An 18,770-nucleotide genomic window follows, 5' to 3' on the forward strand; every position below is an offset into this window, starting at 1 on the left:
ATGGCTCATCCTCTGATGCGGGCAAGTGGGCATAGACCTGGCCCCCGTCCAAACTTCGACAGCTCATATCTTGCACACCGTGAGTTCGATCATCGATCTGAAAAGACCGACAGGCTCCATAAATTGAGCACTTCAGCCCTATCATTTCACATCCACTTCTCTGGCCTAGCCGCACATGTCCATCCCGTCGGGAATCTGCAACCACCTTCACCTTCAAATTAACATATCTCTCTCTGCATAGCTCTGTTTAACGAGCCGTCTGGACCAGCATGGAAAACACACTGGAGACCACATTCTAGCACATAAAATCCACATCTCGGGCATAGAAGTCCATCACCCTACTCAGCTCTTTGCAGCACACCTTTGTCCTAAAAAACCACATTAGGCATACATTTCCATAGCCACTGGGCTGCCTAGGACCTTGGTACCTGCCCTAGCCTTCTGCATTGCACCTGCCTGCAACCTTTGCCTGGCATAGACCACTTTCTAGCTCGGAATAACTTTGGCTGCACCATGGAGAGGGGGAATGGGGGAACACGCCCAGCACAAACACAAGGACCTCTCTATAGCTCAGGGTATCTACATCACCCCTATCCTCTCGGAAAACACCTTCAAAAACACTCTTCTCACTAGCAGACCACCGCCTGCCCAATTTCCACTGCTCACACACTCTACAAATCCACTATAAGACCTAGGGTAACTGAACGTAGGATCCTCCTCCCTACCGCCCCTTCTATACGCCTAGCTCCTAGCACTTTCCCTAAGCGGATTCCCAGTCCGCACTGGTCCAGTCCAGGCCCTTGGCCTAGGTCCCTGACCCCCTAGGTTGGGCCTTGCCCCGTAGGACCCTTGTCCTGACATTACTCCCCCCTTAAGGAAGAGTTTTCGTCTTTGAAAACACAAGTAGTAATATCTTCTTAAGAATACTGATGTTTTCTTTATTGACGTCCCATAAGTGAGCTAGTTGTCTGTATGACCGATAATTGGTATAGTAAGGACGTTCAATGAAACCAAGAGCAACATCTTGATTTTCAACATTGTTGTCTGTTTGCAACCACTTGGATCTAAATGAGAACTCCATTTATAACTCACTTGAGTGTTGTAAAGGAGTAACCACAACTAAGAGTCACTTGGGTGTAAATGGTAACTCCACTTATAACTCACTTGAGTATTGTAAAGGAGTAACCACAACTAAGAGTTGTCCAAAGGCATAACCAGCTTTCAGATCTTCTGAAGGTACTGGAATAATGCAAAGAAACCTTGGCGTAACTTTCGAGATGCAGTTGTGAGCCAGATTTCCTACTCGCCTGAGTATCTTGAAAAGTTCATAGATAGGGAGTGTCCTCGTGTTAGAATTCTGAATAGTTTGGAACACAAAGAAATACATGTTCATCCCTAATGAAGGTTACTTGCCAACATACTTTGTCAGAAAACCTGGTAAGTCCTTGACGTGTGAAAGTATTGACACAATCTCCAACCCCACCACAACAGGTGTTCAAAGTCGAAAACCGTACTTAAGCAAATTCTAGAATAGGGAGAAAATCATCCATTCAGAAATGCGTTGTGCTAACTTATGCTCTTAGCAGATCCTTTAGCACAAGATTACTCTTTGTAATCTGCCTATCCCCTTGGATAACTGACAGTACTGAGGTGTGTTTTCCTCACGGTTTACAGACAGTCGTCCCAGATGACTGGTAAAATGGGGAATCATAGTAGTGTATAACATTGGTGCGGAATCAACAATGTCCAAAATAACCACCGTGGTTAACTTGAAAGAATCCACAAACGCCCAAATCAAGCCATTACCTCTATTGGTGATTAGTGGATCCAAAAGTAATCTCACAAAGATAGTGCACATAGAGTGCAAAATACTTCGTAAAGCAACAACCTGAGGAATATGCATGTCGTTCCAAATCAGCTTTTGTTAAACACTAGGGCCCATAACACCTAGTGTGCATGCATTTAGCAAAAACTAACGCGAAACTATATATCCATAATGGTCCTTGCCAATACTTATGGAAAATATGATGCGCCTATCACGCATTAAAAGGAATGTAAATAGTTCTGAAAAGAAACTAAATACTTCTAGTTGCACTGTTTTGCACGCCTTGCTGAAACGTCTGAATCACAATAGAAGGTGAAACATTGATCACTTCTAGGTACAGACAATGAAACTTTTTCATTAACAACGTATAGCCTTGCTATATGTATAAACAACCATCTATAATGTTGTTTAGCAGTACTTGTACCTTAACAAGTCATTCTAAGTATCCGACAATTTCTGGCCACGAAATTGCTCCTGATACGTCGTGCTAAAAATGGTCTAGAAAACAGATGTGACCAGCACCTAGGGACTTTGTCGTGACACATAATTGAAATAATGGCGCCAATGTCAGTCCAGAGACTCATATTCTCCACATGTGGAATATGTCTCATGTAAGGATGTGTAAAAAAGAACATCCTTCAAGTACAAGATGTACTTATGTGTGGAGGTAATTGCAAACACTCTACGACGGGAGTGAGAGGGACCCTCATTAGCCTTGCTCCACATTGGCTAAACCGAAATCCTTTAGTTCCGAGACCATGTTGTATCCCATGTGACAACATGTGCCAAATTGAACCCTACAAGTAGGTTCGTCACAGCATAAGGCAGAAAGATAGATTGGACACTTGGCCCAAAATACTTTGTGCCAGCATGCCCTTGGCATGGCTCTGTAACATTCAAGCGTACTTATACATCTTGAAAAGCCGAGCAAAGCATACTAAAAATGGAATAACACCAAATCAGTAGATGCGTACCTGGAGATTTGAACACGTCCCCTACCTGAAAAAACAAACAGCATTGCACTTGGAACCCTGGGTGTTTCCTTTGCAATCCAAGCCCTTGGATTAGAATCTATGTAGTGAAACCCCATGGTAAGACTCTTTGTAGAAACTGCTCAACTAGCAGATAACGGTAACCAACATAGTCAACCGTGTACAGAATAATTGGAATCGACTTGAAAAGTGTGTTCGGTCACTACCGCGTGGTAGATTACGAAAGGCTTTCCTTGAAAGTATAACTGGGAGAGATCAACTGTGGAGATCAAACTGTGCCTTAATGCCTATGGGGTGACGTAGCAATCACCTGCCGGGTCTTACCGCAACACAGGGATGCCATAGACACTCGTAGTGCTATAGAGAGAGCAAGAAATCCACACCAGTAAGATGCTTAGCTCGTGTCAACAGCCATGCTGTCTCAACTGTTTGCTGCCTCTAGACTCCATGGTATAGATCAGCTGATGTAAGTGGAAGAGTATCAAAAACTCAACTTGAGCATCGCACTAGAAACATATAGTGCAAAAATGACACCCTAATCCTCCGAAATAACAAGACTCTTGCTTGTCCATTAACGTCGAGATGTTCGATGTGTAATCCACTGGGAAAATCTGTTCGATCCTAAGAACAATCACCCAAGGAATGACAAGAGTTGGGTCCTACCCAAAATCTGACAATGGCTCTTAGTCAGCCTGTGTGTGGCTCCTAGCTCTTACGGCAATAAGTGTTCAATCGATAAACCGATGAAAACTAATGTGAATGGAATCTTGGCCAATTACTAGCTGAGAGTTAGAGCATCTTGGCACATGTTGACTTCCAAACAAAACATGTATCAAAAGCTTTCTTAGAAGATTTTCATGATTCCCTTACAGAGAGAGAGAGAGAGAGAGAGAGAGAGAGAGAGAGAGAGAGAGAAAGAGAGCAAGAGCATGCTGGGCTGAGGAACTTTCCTTAAATGTGTAGAGTGTGTGCCCAGAATGTGTGCTCTTAGACATCTTATGTCCGAATTGCAGCTTATCCTATAAGCATTCCACAATCTGTCTGTATAACGCTCTCATCGACAGAGGCAACAAAAAACACAAGTTAAATCTTGACCATCTACCATGTAGGGTCATGATTGTATGAGGATGACTTGAAAGGGGCACCTTGACGGTGAATCTTGTCGAAATTTTAGGTTCTTTTTAGTATTGTTGAGTGTTGATAGCAACCAACAATCCATCCGTACTCTGTCCTTGACAGAGTTGCGAGTGTGTTAGCGGAAGCGTAATGCATGAAGCGGCAGAATTGAATTCACGTCATTAGCATGCCTTGCATAAAGAATGGTAAGCCCTTGCGCAGAGTGAAGGATTCCACCGTGAGAACCAAAACCGTAAGTACCTTATATAGTTTAGATTGGTAGGGATTCTATGAGCTGAGATCCCCTATTTTGCCAGTTCCCTGAAGCCGAGCTTCCTATAAAATTGCCAAAGCACTTTGCTTTGCACAATGACAGTAATTGCCAAGTAAAGTATAAACAAGAAAAAACAAAGAAAACTTAAACTTGGCTAACCTGGTCGTTGTTGCTGCAACCAGTTGTCATGAAATTTGGAAGGAAAAACTCATTCCAAAATGGCTTATAGCCGTATCTGCACAGACACCGTCATATATCCTATACACCCGCCTGGTACATCATGAAATAACCTGCAATATGAAATAACCTGCAGCCACATTTTCTATTCCATCCCAGTTTTGGATGCTCATAGTAGATGCCAAACATGGCCAGCTTCAATGCAAGATGTATAAGTTGAAGCCTTGCTTCATAGAACTTTGTCTGGCCTCATTGCCAACAAATGCTGTTGACGACAGATTGTCATAGCAAAGGGACTCGACCTTGTCGATCATGCACAAAAGAAAATGGACCTTGTCTACTTGTACATCATATTGCAAAGCAAAAAATATACTTGCAAGGTATGAATGTTTACTTGCTTAGTGTGATTACGGTTGTCCTTGACTAGATAAGGCCATCAACGGTCGGTGAACTTTTCCATTTGGATCTTGCTTTCGTAGAAGTTGTCTAGCAAAGTCTAGCTATAGGTCATGCCAAACTCCTTGAGATGCTAGAGAGGCTATTTGTACGGAAGCTGTACTTGATTTGGATACTTCTCAAGATTATATGCAACAAATATGTAATGTATATGATAATTGTCACAAGCCATGCTTTTGCTTGAAGGGCGTAAAGTGCACTCACCTTTTTTGCAATATGTTGTTATGCAGTATGCCGTACAAAAATTATCAAACAAAAGAAAAGCTACTGCTTACCTTGTGAGGTACTCACCTCAACTTTCCAATATAGCCTTGTGTTCTAGCTTCTTGCCAATCTAGTCAACTCTTGTGTGGAATTATGGAGACACTTTGGTCCGATCTCGGCGACTGGCCGACTATGTATTATGCTTTGCATGGTTCGTGCATGCAGTCCTGAGAACTTGCACCATCTTCGCATAGTCTTGTGATCAATCATTGCTATGCTCGACCATCGAATCCCAAACCGTTTTTAGGAAGTCAATCTTTCAAAACTTTGCAATCTGTTTCTTGCTGCATGGCCGATGCATATTATCTAGTGATACATGCAAGCTAGCCCGCGCATGTCACCTTCACTCGAGGCCAAAGACCGCATCGGCCTTGCAAAACAGCGTTAGCCGTCGAATTCATGATGTATTTGACACATTGCGGCCTAGCGGGTCTCCGAATAAATTCTGCAGAAAACTGTCGAACGCCGGGCTGCATTGCTATGGAAGGTGTGCAACCGTCTTCATGGGGTAGGCGAAGGCCTTGCTCAAAGCCGAGATGTCGCAAGCCTTTGTCATGGTGGGATGGGCCCCTTGGGTGGCCCCTTGGGCACCCTAGGGCGTCCAAAATTAAAAAAAAAATACAACGTGTGGACTCCTTCTCACCTCACAGCGATGGCAGAAAACGCAGGTTACGCAGGAAAAAAACGGTCGCGCCGTCCCGACCACACCCCTAAAGGGCTCCGGCCTGTGTGACGAAAATTGTTTATCTTGCCGGGGCGCACCCTTTTGGTGCCAAGCCCACCCGAATTTGTGAAGGTCGATCTTCCTCTCCCCCTCCCGCAAGCGGCCCTTCCCGCCCTGCGCTTCTCGACAAGCCGTATCTACACAGAGCCGATTCCTACGGCCATGGTGGTGTCGAAAACTCCGATCACGAGAGAGAGAGAGAGAGAGAGAGAGAGAGAGAGAGAGAGAGAGAGAGAGAGAGAGAGAGAGAGAGAACATGCATCCGTGCAAGGCTTCCTCCTCCTCCATAGCTCCTCCCTCCCCCTGAGCTCTGATACCAATATAAGACCTAGGGTAACTGAACGTAGGCTCCTCCTCCCTACCGCCCCTTATATAGGCCTAGCTCCTAGCACTGGTCCAGTCCATGCCCTTGGCCTAGGTCCCTGACCCCCTAGGTTGGGCCTTGCCCCGTAGGACCCTTGTCCTGACATCCACCACACAACGCACACCTACTGCCACGGTGTTAACCCTCACGGCACACGGACACCCTATGATCTATAAACGTTGTATTATGTATTTGGTAGAGTCAGGTACCGGGCTTGTCGGACCAATAGGGAAAGGTAGAGTGATCGTCAATGAGAGGCGCACTTTAACTTGGACATTCAAGGGATTAGTTGGTTAAGCATGGGCGCCCAAGTGTGAATGGGGTGAGCTCCTATAAAAGCCAACTAAACCTAATTTTTACTCATTCTCTCATTTGTGCAATTGAAGAGTGCTCTTGCTCCATCTCCATCTTCTTCTTCTTCACCTCCTTGTGTGTGTGTGTGTGAGAGAGAGAGAGAGAGGGAGAGTGTGTGCGCAATCGAGCATTACGAAGGCACGACGGCGACGAAGCGGTTGAGCGCGGCACGACTGCAGCTTCTTCTTCATCACGGCGAGGAATCCACCACGAAGGCGAGCGTAGAGCGGTGAGTGACACACCCTTTGTTTTCTTGAGCTTGCTAGTTTAGGCTTGTTGTGTGCTTGGAGCCGTTTGTGGCTCGCACACGGTGTATTGGCAAGTCCCTTGCTTCGACAGTGCGGCAAGGAGCGCACATTTTTGGCGTCGTTGCTGGGGATATGCCCTACACTAAGCTCGGTTAGCACTTTACGCTTCCTTGTGGTGCAATTTCTATCATAGGAAAGGCAGGGAAGGAGTGTGTGGAGATTTCTATTTTTTGCGTTTTCTGCATTTGCTGTCAAGTTTCAATTTCTGCTATTGTCTGCGTTTTTTCAATTTCCGCAATTTCTGCATTTTCAAGTTCGGCGTTTTCAATTTCTGCAATTTTCTGCATTTCTGCGTTTTTTTAATTTTCTGCAATTTCTGCGTTTTTTTTAGCAATTTCTGCAATTTCTACAATTTCCTGCAATTTCTGTATTTCTGCGTTTTTCAATTTTCTGCATATCTGCGTTTTCTGCATTTTTTGCATACCTGCGTTTTCAATTTCTGTATTTTCTGCACCAAAAAAAAAAAAAAGTTTTTTATTTTTTCTCCCAAAAAAAAAATAATTTTTTTTGAAAAAAAAAAAGAAAAAAATTTCGGAAATCAAAAACGCGAGCGAGCGGCTAAATTTTTCGAAAATAAAAAACGTGACTCTTAAAACGGACGGGTTGGTTTGTATAAAAGATAGATCGGGATCATTTTCCCAAGCCCAAGCCCAAGCCCAAGCCCAAGCCCAGGCCCAGGCCCCAGTCCTCAGTCTTATGATACATACTAGACTCACTCTTATATATATACCCTACTCCCTCAAGAGAGAATGAGAGCATGTGGGACAAGTCCTCCACTCTCCTCCTTTCTCTTCCCACTTGCACCCTTAGACTTTCTAGTTTGGGCCTAGTTCCCTACTGGAAATTGACAGTTTTAGGGATTTCGAGGGCATAGAGTGACCAAACGGAGGGCTGTAAAGCACGGCACGACCCTCTGACCGATACGCTCGTTTCGAGCTATCACACGGCCCATTCCACGACACGCTCTAAAAAATCTAGCAAAAAAACAAACAAAAAACACGCTAAAAACTAGTCACAAGGCCTCCTAGAGCAGCTTTTTGACACCTTAGGGTATCAAAAGCACATGCACTTACGCTCTGGGCGGGTGCTAGAACACGAGCATATTGAGGGTGCCTCTGTTCATACGGACACCCATTACCCATCCACGATAAGCTCTAGACCCTCAGCGGGGACACAAGGTAGCACCACCCAAGACCCTAAAATAGCCGCTAGTGATTCCTCCTCCGACTCAGAAATCATGGAAGCATACCCTACCCAAAACACTGAGAGAGAAGGCCATGCACCTCCCGAAGCTCCACAGCCTAGTACTAGTATGTTTAGCCGTTTCATGGAAACATTAGGTAGAGCTACTCGCTCGGAACCTGATGCAAATGAAGCACACGAAGGGGGTGGGGAAGTGGACTCTCCTTTCACATCGCACGTGGACCCCACACCCCCAAAGAGTGTCCATGTGGATATCCTACCAACTTCTTACCAAGAAGGCCCTGTTGAGCTGCCTCCTTCAAAAGTTCCCTCTAGAGTACCGTTGGTGACAAGTAAAACCACGGGGAGCAACATTGCTTCTACCTCACAAGAAACCATTAACACGTCGACTCTAGAAGGATTGTTCATTAATGATCATTGGACATACGACCTCCACACTGAGGTGTTGACGGATCTTTACTCTGGCCACGCCTACCATGTAGGATGGATAGAGATTGTACAATCCACCTCTAGTGCCACGAGCATCGAAGATCAACAGAAAATGATCTGTAATGTTATCCATGGCATTATTCAATTAGAAAGGCAAAACCGAGGGGTAAATATACTCTCAACTGGCCCCATGAGATTTCTGGATACGAGCAAGACTCAACAGCCTACTCTATCACAAATGGAGACTCCTCTAATGAGCCCCATGGACCCATCTTACGTCATTTCACCTGGGGTCTCTATGCAATCTGAGCCTCCGAGCGAAAACTTTAGCTTCCCTAACTTGGCTCAACCCTCTATCAAGGAAAACACAGTGCTCACTCCAGGGATAAGCCTAACAGAGAATGTACCGATGACATCTACGGTTAGCGCAGTGCCACTACCTAGTGTCGTAGTACCTAATATGGGGCCTCGACCGTATGTGCCTCTAGCCCCTTATGCACACATGGCCCCCACACCTCCAATTGTACCACTTGCTTATGCTCCTCGAGTGCCGCTCCCTAGCTCTTATCCGAGTGGACCTATGCCCGGTTATGTTCCATATCCTGCATCATCCACACATATGCCAAGACCGGTACCCGTTCCTCTCCCACATATGATTCCAAGAGTACCTCCACCGGCCCTACCTCCTCACATAGGTGACTTGGCAGCGTTTGCTCAAACCATAGGTCGATCTATCGCGGAAAATATGCATCATGCATCTGATAGAGAGCCTAGAAGTAAGGCAGTACAAATTGCCAAACTCACGCAAAAATTCAATGGGGACGAAGATGCTAGGAAACACATTGAAGTGTTTGAACAAGTATGTGATTCCTTAGGGGAACGCAACGAACTACATAAGTGTAATGCCTTAAGCTTGACATTAAGTGGGAAGGCTGGAGATTGGTATAGGACCCTAAGGGTGGACGAGAAAACAATCTACCCTACCCTTCGAAGGTTGTTTCTAAAGGAGTACATACGAGAAGGTGTGCTTTGGGGTGTAGCATCTCAGCTACAGAAGGCCGAACGTAAGGAAGGAGAGTCAGTAAGGGACTTCATTAGTCGTCTAAAGCACTTAAACTCTCGCTGCCCTGTAAATGAGCGCTTCAACAATAACCAACTGCTTGATCGATTCATTCGAGGGTTGAGGAATGAAGGAATCTATAATGGACTAGTGATTAGAGGTATCACAACCTGGGAAGATGTCACTGCCAATGCAATCCAATTAGAGGACAACTTGATGATAGCAGGCATGAGGGTGTCTACTGACACGAGATCCACTAGCTCACAAGCCATTGAGTATGAACCCATGACTGCAAAGCCCATTGCCAATGAGCCAAAGGTAATTGAGACATTCTTGACAGACCTCACCAAGGCAATCCAAGAGTCTCTTAAGGATAATCGACCCCCTCAAAATAGTCACATGTATCCAAGAAGGGAGCAACAATGGTGTTCCATTTGCTTAGGTCCACATAGCACTAGTGAGTGCCCTACGTTTAGAGTAAAATTTAATGGAACTTGCAACGCATGTGGTAGGTATGGTCACCAAGCTAAGGATTGTTTAATGATCAAACGTATGATGGCAAATAGACCACCTGTAGCCTGGACGGATGCGCCTCGAGCTCCTGTATTGATGCCTACTCCACCTGTTGAGCAACTACCGCAACACATGGTCCCTAGATCTCAAAATGTTGTACAAGCTACACCGCTACCACCTCCTGTGCTAGGACCGCAGCCCCCGCATCCAAGAGTCGCCCCTATGAACCAAGTGGGTTGCGAGCCATCTAATGCTTATGCAAATGGCTGTGAGGAGGAAATAGACACTAGTATTGCCTACGGACTTGATATATTGGAAGAGTGTCCTATATACTACATGGAAGATTGTTGGGGACAAGTCAAGCCGGTTTATCAAGCTGCTGCTCTCGCATCCAGAGGTCAAAATATCAACACCCAGGCTAGGAGGCCACCTCTTCAATGCTACGAGTGTGGTGGACCACATCGAGCAGCGGAGTGCCCTATTAGGCTACAAAAGAATGCTGCACAGATGCAAATGAATCAAGGGAGCACGTCTGCAATGCCAATACTCACATGTAATCGTTGTGGCATAGATCACTTGATTGCCCAATGCCCCTATAACCCAAATGCGCCTAAAATCACACCCCTGAATTTGGTCGAAATTGCTAGTGTGACGTCGCCAATACCACCCGTCGCACCCGCTTATTCGATTACACGATCCATGCTTCAAGGGCCAGGCCATATCCTCGAAGAGAGAGATACCGCGTCAATTATCCAAGCAAAGAAAAAGAAGACACGAAGGAAGAAGTCACAGAATATGGGAAATTCAAAGCCAAGTTCCAAAACAAACATAGGAACAGGAGATGACCCCGTGTATATGAATGACCTCGAGGATGATTCAGATTCAGTCGAGACAATGGAGACTAGAACCAATACCACAAAGGGAAAGACCGACAAAGAAAACCGTAACATGGAACCAAATGAAAACCGAATAAGAGAAAACCATAAAGAGCCTTTGCGCAACCAAATAGGCCTGACTCGATTATAATTGATGAGGAAAATCATGTGCAATCACTTGACTTAGATGGACACGAGTCTGTGATCGAGGTACCCATTAACGAATTAGGGCAGTATTTTGAAGGCGACGAGTCTAATGCGACCCTACCCATCACTACCAAGGGATTAACTATAAAGGGAATTCTTGATGGTGGTGCGGGAGTTAGCATCGTTACAAAAGATTGTTGGGAATCCATGGGAAAACCCCGCCTCAGTGTTACTAACATTGTGGTAAAGATGGCAAATGGTACCATAGCCAAACCTATGGGGATGCTCAAGGATCTTAAGATCAAAGTTCTAGGACACAAGGTACGACATACGTTCATTGTAATGGATTTCTCTAAACACCTTATGTCATATGAAATGATTTTAGGACGACCATTCATGAGGGAAGCACAAATGGTTCACGATTGGTCTAAAAATCATGTCTATTTGCAATTCCAAGACTCTGTCCTTAGAGTGGATTTGGTGACTGGTAAGGTACACCCCTTAGGGAGTAAAACCATTATTGATCATCGCTCTGACACCACAGTTCACTCGGCCCCACTACAATATTGTTACACTTGTAAGAAGGATACAGACATTGGCAAAGATTCTCCTTATATGGATATCCTACCTGGGATGACGGAATCAGACAATGTGGATTGGGTCCACCTAGCATCAACCATAGACACTTGGGGAAATAGGGGGACGACCTGGGTAACACCTGAGGGGGATGAAATTCCTATACCCTTAAATATGCTACAAGCAATGCATATCGCTTCTGACAAGACTCATCCTAACGTAACGAAGAAAACATACAAGTGGGTCCCTAAAGCTTCCTTAGTGACCATAGCTAGTGCTAAAAAACAGAAGCCTTGTAAGAAACGTACCACTCGCTCCAAGAAAAGTAAGAAAATGTTGCGGTGGATCCCTAAACGACTATTGGAAGCCCAAGGCTACTATCAAGGGAATGATCAAATCTGGGTGCCAAAACGTAGATTGTGCTCTTACCTATCACCTGACCCAAGTGAGCCCAATCTCGTATCTCCAAAACGAATCAATGATCGTCGAAAGGAAAAAATCACAGAATGCTACACACCCGCTCCCGAGCTAGTTTGGGTACCAAAGAAAGAACGATTTGTTCCACCTAGCTCAGGAAGGGGGGAGTCCCATGAAGATTCTAGCTCCTCATGTAATACATCCATAGAGGTAAAAGCTTCTACACAGCCTCCATCTATAGTAGTGGACCTCCATGAAGCTACAAAAGAATCCACACCTCCCAGTGTTCAAGAATCACCTAATGAACCACTTCAAGTTCAATCCTGGGAGAGTACCTTACCACCCTTGCAGCTTGACAAGGCACCTAGGGTAATAGAAAACTACTGGCAAAAATCCTCACCTATTACCAACTGGAACAATTGGTTTCAAAGGGTGACAAGCTCATTTCAAACGGTATGATCTACCCAAGGAAGGGGGGAGTGTTTGTTGACAGTCATCATTCATTTGTTTCCCTCTCAACCTTTTTCCCTGACCTCTCAATTCCAATCTTAGGGAATGTACATATAAAGCTTTATACTCACAAAAAAAAAAAAAATAAAGAGCAAGAGCAATTAGCAAACGAGTATGCACATTAAAAGTCAAAACATTGACTCAGACCTACACATGTCACATCTGGTACAGTGAAACAGAAACCTATGCCATAAAACACCTTTTGATCCTCATCACTTGAGTGATGGAGGGTAGGTAAGATTAGTACGATAGGAGTGTTTCTGTTTTAGAGTTGAGAGATTAGCGAAGTTCTCTTTTCCCACTAATGTGCCTCCTGGAGGTATTCCTTTTGTTTCCTAGTGTGTACAGGAGCGTGTTGCTATTGATAGGATTTGGACCTTCATGGAACCTTCAAATCAAGCGCGACCATCAACACAAACAGGTGTTTCTTGTCCATTAGCATTGCCCTTATCTTTTTGCATCCATGTTTGTCTGCTTTGATTGTGATTGGTAGCATAATATTCAGCGCATTGGCTTAGTATCAAACATTTAATTCAATGTAATGTTTTGTCATAATCACTTGTTTAGGGGTAAAAATCAAGCAATCCGACTAAGCTAGTTTGACCAAGCTAGGTATTAGAAATCTTCTCTTAATACCATGGGGAATGCCTTCCTAATAAGCAATGGTTACTTAGGTTCTTAATCCGATTTAGGCAGCATTGTATGAAATGTACTAGGGCTTTCTAGTGGGCTTGACCCTAGTGACCTTTAGCTTAAGTATTATAAAGGGAGTTTACTAATGTGATGAGCCTGGGGAGGGTAACAGTGTTATATGAGCTCCCAAAGTTACAAAATTTAAATGTTGAAAATGAACAAACAAAAAATCAAAGTGCCACAATGTAAAATTTTAAGCTGGAAGAGAAATCTCAACTTGATTTGGTACTTCACTCACATGTATCGCCTATGGTACTAGAGCCCTAGAGGTTCCCAGTGTGGGCGCTTTTCCTTGAAAAGCAAAAAACCCAAGGCATACAAAATAAGCACCCACATCATAATTGAATCACTGTGAAAAGACTTTGGGGGGTCAAAGAAAAAGTAATCAGTCAGGCGATGATTTCATGAGAAATTCCTTTTATGGTAGCTTAACTACAAAGTCTTCTAGATATAGCCTCTAGTCAGCCCTCGAACATGAATACTTGGCTCTCGCGATTAAACAACTTAATTGACCACAGAAAGTTAAGAAGCTTACCCATGGTATTAATATTCGATCTCTAGTGCCTTTCGACCGTCAAATTAGTGACTCCATACTTGTTTAATTTTTTACCTTTACATCTGTTGATGCATTTGATTACATTGCAATTTAATGTTCATTGCTAACAAATTGTTTGAAATTCTTTGACCAATCAATTTGTCTACCTAAAACTGCATATGCTTTTTAAGAGAATGCAATTACTGTGCCAATGTTGTTTGATTTTGCAGTGACTGAAGAATGCTAAGGACATTCATCTCAAATGCTCTTCCACCTCGACGAACCAGCTTCAACTCAATAGCTTCCGAGGACGGAATCTACATCAGGAAGGGGGGCATGTTAACCCTCACGGCACACGGACACCCTATGATCTATAAACGTTGTATTATGTATTTGGTAGAGTCAGGTACCGGGCTTGTCGGACCAATAGGGAAAGGTAGAGTGATCGTCGATGAGAGGCGCACTTTAACTTGGACATTCAAGGGATTAGTTGGTTAAGCATGGGCGCCCAAGTGTGAATGGGGTGAGCTCCTATAAAAGCCAACTAAACCTAATTTTTACTCATTCTCTCATTTGTGCAATTGAAGAGTGCTCTTGCTCCATCTCCATCTTCTTCTTCTTCACCTCCTTGTGTGTGTGTGTGTGAGAGAGAGAGAGAGAGGGAGAGTGTGTGTGCGATCGAGCATTACGAAGGCACGACGGCGGCGAAGCGGTTGAGCGCGACACGACTGCAGCTTCTTCTTCATCGCGGCGAGAATCCATCACGAAGGCGAGCGTAGAGCGGTGAGTGACACACCCTTTGTTTTCTTGAGCTTGCTAGTTTAAGCTTGTTGTGTGCTTGGAGCCGTTTGTGGCTCGCACACGGTGTATTGGCAAGTCCCTTGTTTCGACAGTGCGGCAAGGAGCGCACACACGGTCTGTTCTCAAGAATATAATATTGCTCCAATAATGTCAATGAGCAATGTCGGGGTTTATGGTCATCATGACCACATTGCGACGATGGCTTATTGCGACACTTTTCCCATACATGGCCATTTTCCTTGCAAAAAATGCAAAATTGCTTACATTTTTTAACCATGACGCCTTCATTTTACGTCAATGATGTTCTTTAGATTATGTCACATGCACTTACAAGTCTCCTGCCATCATGTCAGTGACGAGATTTGCAGCAAAAAAAATTTCAAACGTAAGGTTTTTTAACGTGTTCCACTTATCACATTTTTCCTAATGCTTTATGATTATGCTCACATAGTGCCCACCATGCATCCGGGTAAGCTCTGCACTTTCACCTTGCACCATTTATGAACTCCACAATCGTGCATGAGAAATGCCCCTTAGAGAATTTAATATTTGATTTATAATTAAGTTTTCTTAATGGTTCATGCCGGAAAAAAAACCTCTAAAGACGTCTGATATTGCCACCATTTTTGCTTTCTGATATCGCCACCACTGTCGATTAACCACATATTATATGCACATCTACAAGTTTATCAAGGCAAACACCTCCGCGCCCGCTCCGTCTCGAGATCACTTCGCTCAGCAGTTCGTGGTGCAGAATCAACAAGCAAAGGCACTTGCTTAGTGGTTGCACTCCCAGTTGCAAATGTCTGTTATGGGTTCAATATTCTCAGAGCGCGAGGGGAACGGTCTCTTTTCTTACATAAAATTGTGAATCAGGGCACAAGCAGTGATAAGCTTGGCCCCTCAAGAATCTACCACAGTCAATGTTCCCTTCCAGGTGCACTAAAAAGGCCTGCAACCGCTTGCGTTCTGTACTTGACTATTATGCCGAGTGGTTGCAGTGTTTCCATGACCGTTGTCATTCATGAAGATGTGCATTTTGCCTGCCTTCAAGCATTGAAGCAAAAAAAAAGGCACTGCCGAGAAAGGGTTTTTATCTCTGGCACTCAGTTGCCTTGACCTCCTCAAGTAGTGTAACCGCAACACCACCTCCTCATATCGCACTCGGGTTTGTTTCACTTGTATAAACAGACGCCATTGCAGGATCGCCAAAGTGTAAGAGAGAGAGATAGAGAGAGGTGGAGGTTAGAGAGGTGACGCATGAGAGAGAGAGAGAGACTCGTAACTACTTCTTGATTCACCTAATTGATTGCTCTCAATTACAATACAAGAGCTTCTTTTATAGCATTCCCATGCCCCTTAGCATCTCGTACTAGACAACCATTAAATACTCCTAGACCTTAGTGCTAGCGTAGGGAACAATGCACATTACGGTTTAACAAAGGGGTGCTATATTTTAGTAGGCTATGAGTCTATATATGGCAAGGTTGGGTGGAGAGTTGCATGGTCCAGTTCCCTCTGTTATTGGATAACCTATCAACATGCTTTCATGGACTCGAAGTCTGTTCAAACCTTTTTGGGGTATTTTTGTATGGACTTAATATCAAGACTAATGCGATATGGGACAACCTATGTTTTGTGTGGTCTTTCTTAGACCCCATCAAACCAATGATATGCAATGCTAAGGATGTTTTTACATGCAATATAGTACCTTTATATCATTGTATTGAATCAATGCCCTACAAGACTTTAAACATGTCTTATTTTTTGATCTCATGCTCCTTGAGAATAATCTCATAAGAACCACACTTATAAAAGGACTCAATCATATCCCCACTCTCAAGTTTCTGAAGTGGGTCTCAACCGAGGGTCAAGAAGGCATCAAAACACTTCTCATTCACTGTATGTACAAGGAGAAGCCAAAGATATATGCCAAGCAAGCTGCCCTATTTCAACAATTACCCTTGGATGCTCAATCTGGTGAACTGAAATCATTCCTCCAAAAAGTTGTCTTACCCACCAGAGAATTGAGCTCAGACTCTAGACATGGAAAGAGAGGTCGGGTGGACCAAGGAAGAGGAAGGTAAAGGAAAGGTCAAAACCCATATTATTTAACTCAGCCATGGAAAAAGAGCTTGGATGGACCAAGGAAGAGGATCCGAGGGTGGATGTAGTATAAAAACACAAGGGGGGTTTCACTTGGTCACAGATCGAGTTTGTTAATGGACTATTTTAGAAGAATCTAAGACTTGGTGGCTTTCTAGTGTCCTCATCAAGAAAACTGAGTACATTTGTAGTTTAATACAGGTGCTTGGAAGATTATGTGAGTTTCAATTATGCCAATTGCTTGCACCTGTTGGGGTGGGTGATTCACATGCCGAATAATCACCCCAGGTTGTACCAAAGAAAACCTTTTGAATTCTTACTACTTACAACCGTCGAGCTTGCTTGCGCTTTAGCAAGCATGAATTTTGTTTGCACCATAAGCTTCTGGTTGGCGTAGTCTAGATGCCCACTCTCATATCAAGTTATTTTTAGACAAATGTTAAGTCTTTCACTTGGTCGATCTGTCATAATAATCAATATCTAATTCTCCTAAATGGTTTTCTCATATTAAACTGATCATTTAATGTGGGGAAGGCCAGGGGAGAAAAAGCACGAATATTGGTTAAGCTAGCAGACCGGCCACAGTAGGGATCCAAAGGGGGGGCCATCTGCAAAAGAGCCATGTGCAACAATGGGCTAAAAAGACCCTAAGGTTCAGCCCATTAAGACTTCCAAAATGCTAAGGTTCCAAAATTCAAAGGTTGTGTCCAAAAGGTCAACCCTAGGGAAAATTGGATGCTTAGTGTGTGTACAAAAGTCTTCTTCAAAGCCTACAAAGGAGGGGGCGAGCCCATTTAGTAGGGGATGAGAGAGAAAACCACACACACACACACACAGGCTCCCTTTACACAAAGGGAATTAGGGACACATGTCAGCTCCCTAGGCTAGATGCCCACAAGGGGTGCCCAATTCCTATTGGAAGACCCTTGAAGTGGACCAATGAGAATTAAGCTAGAGTAAATCTAGTTTAATTAATTTAAAAACATTTAATAAAAGAAACCAATGAGAATTAAGTCTCCTAGAAGACTATTGGGCAGTCTCCCAAGGGGTCCAATGAGCATTCAGGAGCCCAATGGCTTGCCTGATTCCTATTGGCCAGGAGGCAAAGGGGTCCAATGAGAGTTTAGTTTAATTATTTAATTACCTAAAGCTCTCACAAAAGGGGAAAGGGGGACACATGTCAGAAGGCTATCACTTATGCTGCTTAACACCCATTGGCTTGACTTGGGGAGGTCCAATGAGGCAAAAGCCTGACCAATTTAGCAAGAAGGGCTCGCCCAAGAGAGAGGGGGGGCTGATTTTTTCTTGGTATTGACACACACACACTCACACTTGACCATGTGTGAAGAAAGAATACTCTATCTCCTCCCAAGCTTTAATGGAGAGCTCATCACCTACTCCAAGCTTGTGAGATAGAAGTCTACATCAACACTCTCTTGGCATGTGGATGCAAATCCAACCAAGAGCCAAGCTTCAATGCATGCTCATCTTCTCTACCAAGCTAATTACTAAGCTAAGCTATGCTAATATGAGTGATTATGTGAGGACATGTACATCTTTCTCGTAAGATACTCCTTCTTCCTCTCAATCTACTCTCATACCCTGTTAGCTCTCACCATCTTCGAAGGTGTGTGAGGTATTGGGTCTGAGAACGGGGATAATTCAAGTTGTGTTTGATTAAGTGTTTTGCTTAGTGCATGAAGCTTCCATCTTCATTGCACTAGCTAGTCTTGAAGGAACACAAAGAATTGTATTGTACAATGTCTCTCTTGATGGGAGAAACCATAATACAAAGCCTTTTGGAGGGGGGACCGGCTCCATGCAAATCCGGTCCTCAAGTGTTGTCAATAGCTTAATTTCTCTCTCTTTTGAAAGTATTGTTGATGCTATCTAACTAGGTGTTATGCTTTTTGTTGCTCTCTCCACCCAAGCACTCTTGTAATTCTCATTAGGAATCTATTCTAATGAAATGCCCACTATGTTCATGCTAATTTCCGCTAAACATAAGTTATTAGGCCATTAAATGTTACACGATCTATCGCTCTATAAAA

Source organism: Adiantum capillus-veneris, chromosome 4 (assembly GCF_014529385.1).
Source record: "Adiantum capillus-veneris isolate H3 chromosome 4, ASM1452938v2, whole genome shotgun sequence".
NCBI lineage: Eukaryota > Viridiplantae > Streptophyta > Polypodiopsida > Polypodiales > Pteridaceae > Adiantum > Adiantum capillus-veneris.